We start from the raw sequence: 4,607 nt of genomic DNA, 5'->3' as shown, positions 1-4,607 counted from the left end.
GATAAAACAAAAATCCTCAGATGGAACTCTATAATCAGATCTCTGATCTGATAACTTGACTGGACAACCTCCCTATTGATGACACCTTTTGGGCGGGGTTCATAGGGAATGTTAAAGTCACTGGATGTGTCATAAAATTGTCAGATCAGCGTCACAAATAGTTCAGATTATAAATAGTCAGATCAGCACCATATTGGCTGCTCAATGCATAGCAAAACTAACATTCTCTCTCTTTTGTACTTAAAGTATTTTGCCCCTTCGAAAAATATGTAATTTATTCACCCTGGTATCTTATCCGTGACCGTCTAGCAAATTATTCTTTATATTAACAGTTCCGAACTTTTTAGTCAAAATAACATTCTTTCAAAACCTTTTTGAAACCATCTTTTTTTGTTTTTCGCTTCCAAACTACGCTGCGATTTCTCTGACTTTTACAAAGACGATACATCAACTTGGTATACTCATTTTGCATATTAGCACATTTAGAACTTTCATTTGTCAGGACTCCAAACAATTTATTCTCAGTCCATCCATCCTCCCCTTGTCCCTGATACACTGGTCTCTGTTACATAGTTAAACAATGTCTGGAATTCTTTTTTATATTTTAAGCATCAGCAACATCCAATTCAAAAACATTAGTCAGAAACTCTTTCGATTTCAACGTATGCATGCATATTATTCATCACAGTTTACACATATACCAATGCAGATTCTCACACATTCATACTCCACACTCGCCTGTCACCTAAAAAAAATATGTCTTGTTGTTGTGTAAGTGTGAGCAGCGCTTAGTCTCTAATCTCGATCAACCTGCCTTCCTTGCCAGCATCCCAGCGTCATTTTTAACTATTCCGAGTCTTCTTGGCATAAGCCTTTTAATCATACTACTTTAGGGCTCCCACTGAGCCCCATCCCGGGAAAAATGGTTGTCTGACTTTTTTGCTTCTACAAAGTTTATAAAGAACACAAAAATAATATCATCATCATCATCGCAATACATTTAGCTCCATAGACTCAGCATTGGAAACTTAATTAAAAATGGGTAAAGGTGATCCCAAGAAGCCTACAGGAAACATGTCCTCTTATGCTTACTTTGTGCAAACTTGAGAGAAGAACACAAGAAAAAGCATCCAGATGCATCTGTAAATTTCTCAGAGTTCTCCAAGAAATGTTCATAAAGATGGAATACCATGACTGCTAAGGAAAAGGGGAAGTTTGAAGATATGGCCAAAGCTGACAAAAAGGAAGTTTAAGGATCCAAATGCACCAAAGAGACCACCATCTGCTTTCTTCTTGTTCTGTTCTGACTTTTGTCACTAAATCAAAGGTGAGCACCCAGGTCTGACAATCGGGGAATTTGCAAATAAATTGGGAGAGATGTGGAAAAACAGCTGCTTCAGATGACAAATTACCGTATGAAAGGAAAACTGCTAAACTGAAGGAGAAATATGAAAAATATATTGCAGCCTACTGGGCAAAGGAGAAGCCCCGAGCTTGCAAAAAAAGCTCCTGCCAAACCTGAAAAAAAGAAAGAAGAAAGAGGATGATGATGATGATGATGATGAGGATGAAGATGATGAGGAGGAGGATGAAGAAGATGAGGAGGATGATGATGAATAAACTCTTATTCAATCTTTTTTTTTTGGATTATATAGCATTTAACACAACTCACTCCTTTTAAGGAAGAAAAAAATGAAATATAAGGCTGTGTAAGATTTAATTTTAAACTGTACTGTGTCCTTTTTTTGTTTTGTTATGTTTTGTTAACATACTACCAAATGTGTCTTTAGACAGCTTTGTGTTGAGTTGCTTTTCAATGCCACTAACTTTTGCCTTGCACAGTGTGGGGGTTGTAAATTGGCATGGAAATGTAAAGCTGGTTCATGTTGGTGCACAGCACAAAATATAGTTTGTATCGGGATATTGTTTATTATTTTTTATCTTCCGCATCATAATTGTTGTTCTGTTTTAACAGAATACCACTCTGTAACTGCAAAAAAACTGTCAAATATTTTGTTGACATTCTGATTGCTTCTAAGTAAATAAGCTTTTTAATTTTTTTTATTTTTTAAATATCATCAGAACTCATTTAAAACAGTTTCATATAAAAACAGTGTGACAAACTCCCCTTTTTTAGGGAGTTTTTCATGAGTTTTTGTAGGGGACTACTTGCCCGCCTCCAGCCCTGCGACTATGGCCCCTGGGGTGTATTGCCATTTTAAAAGTCTATTTGGGCTTATTGGATTTTAAAACACTTTTTCTGCCCCTTTAAATCCATGGGAAAATGTGCCTCTTCCCCTCCCCCTTTTTCCTGTCCTATTGTTTCTCCAGAAGGGAGTTTAAACTGGCTGCTTTGTCCCTCCTCAATCTCCCATCAGCCTTTGCTATTTTCTGACCTCACCCTACTATTGTGCACTTTTAACATTAAAATCTGTGGAACTATTTTGGGCATGAAAGCCATGCTTGCGGTTGGTCAAAAGAGACAACTTTAACCACATGGCGATCCAACTGTATTCGTGATATCTGAGCGCTGTTCGGACATATTGAGCGCTCAGATCCAAGCTATCTGGGGATATGTTGGACATATCCCAATCTGCTCCAATTTCATTTTCTTCTCCTTCATTCTTTTTCTTCTGACACGGTCTTCACTCGTCCTTGGCACCTTCTGCTCCTTTACCTTTCTGCTACTTTCTGCCTATTTTGCACCCTTCTGCTCCTTTACCTTTCTGCTACTTTCTGCCTATTTTGCACCCTTCTGCTCCTTTCTCTTTCTGATCCCTTTCTGCTCCTTGCAGACCCATCATTCTACTTGCATCCCCTTCCTGCCCCTTCCTGCTTCTTGCAGACCCTTCCTGCTCCTTGCTGCCCCTTTCTGCACCCTTCTGCTTCTTGCAGACCCTTCCTGCTCCTTGCTGCTCATTTCTGTTCCTTTTCCCACTTTACCTCTGTGCTCCTTCTACCCCTTCCAGATAATTGTTGACCCTTTCTGCTCCTTGATTTCCCTTTCTGCTCATTGCAGACCCTTCCTCCTTCTTGCTGCCCCTTCCTGCTCCTTGCTGCCCCTTTCTGTTTCATGTAGACCTTTTCTGTTCCTTGTAGACCTTTTCTGTTCCTTGTAGACCCTTTCTGTTCCTTCTCCTACTTTACCTTTGTGCTCCTTCTAAATCTTTCTGCCCATTCCAGCTCCTTGCTGCCCCTTCCTGCTCCTTGCTGACCCATCCTGCCCCTTGCAGACCCCTCCTGCTACTTGCAGACCCCTCCTGCTACTTGCAGATCCCTTCTGCCCCTTGCAGACCCCTCCTGCTCCTGGCAGACCCCTCCTGCTCCTTGATGACCCCTCCTGCTCCTTGCTGCTCCTTCTGCTTCACGCTCCTGCTCCTTGCAAACATCCCCTACCCCTTCCTGCTACTTGCTGCCGCTTCCTGCTCCTTCCTATTCCCTGCTGACCCCTCCTGCCCCTTGCAGAACCTTTCTGCTCATTTCAGCTCCTTCTACTTTACCTTTCTGTAGGCTGCCCCCCATGTCTCACTTATCTGATCTGTAGGCTGCCCCTCCAAATCCTCACTTACCTGATCTGTAGGCTGCCCCCCATCCCTCACTTACCTGATCTGTAGGCTGCCCCCCATCCCTCACTTACCTGATCCGTAGTCTGCTCTCCCCTCCATGCCTCACTTGCCTGATCTGTAGGCTGTCTCTGCTGGCTGTACTCTGTGCTGCAGTCAGGAGAAAGAAGCAGGGATGAGCTGTAGCTTCCTTTCCCTGCCTTTCTCCATTCACAGCGCCACCTACTGGCCGGTGCCAGTATTGCAGTGTATTCTCACACAAACGAAAAATAGCAGCACAAGCTGGAAAATCCAGTGCTGATGTCTGCTGCAGCTCCCACGCATATAGGGACCTCTTCCTCCTTGCCACAGCATTCAGAAGTAGATCGACCAGAGAGAGACTAGGTATGTGTGTGGGCTGGGGCACACTGAAATGCGGCAAGCGCCATCTTGGCTTAGGTCCTGCACACAAGTGTTGTTGTTTTTTTAACCCCTGCCGTGATATTCCTTATATAAGATGACCCCCAACTTTAGACTAAAAAAATTTAGAAAAAAAATATAGTCTTACACATAGAAAAATATGGTACATGCCTTTTGTTTCTTTTTATGCAGCCCTAGCTGTGGCTGACACAGCCTACATAAAACATGGTTTGATTTTCAACCAGTTCCTAAACTTCCAATATAAGTTTGTATCTCCTGCTCTGTAAATTAAACTTTAGTCACACACAGAAGGCTCCTGCAGGGTAGTCGTTCTCTGAGGGTGGATCCCAAAGGGCTGTGGCGATGCGTAGGACTTAAAAAGCTCTGTATGTCCTCCATCAACAACACGTCTTTAAAGCGTCATATCCTTGACGGCGTGGTCGTGGGAGGAGGTGGATTACTTTCACCTCTTCCCCTGTTAGATTCCCGTTGTGCTGTGACATCACCCTTATACGCTGTGTAAAGCATACTTTTTAATTTATTTTGCAAATGCTGCATCCTTTCCAACTTGTTGTAATATGGTAACATTTCAGCCACTTTCTCGTAGCGTGGACACCCAGTACAGGTCGTTCTCCTTCAGCCTTT

At 42.5% G+C, this 4,607-nt stretch overlaps 1 pseudogene; it reads left to right on the top strand.

Moving 5' to 3' along the window:
• Positions 1–1,034: 1,034 nt before the first annotated feature.
• On the top strand, positions 1,035–1,620 carry LOC134601176 (high mobility group protein B1-like; annotated as a pseudogene).
• The last annotated feature ends 2,987 nt before the right edge of the window (positions 1,621–4,607 follow it).

This window comes from Pelobates fuscus, chromosome 3, assembly GCF_036172605.1.
Source record: "Pelobates fuscus isolate aPelFus1 chromosome 3, aPelFus1.pri, whole genome shotgun sequence".
NCBI lineage: Eukaryota > Metazoa > Chordata > Amphibia > Anura > Pelobatidae > Pelobates > Pelobates fuscus.
Note: the sequence above shows the minus strand (reverse complement) of the source record. Positions and strands in the feature narration are given on the sequence as shown.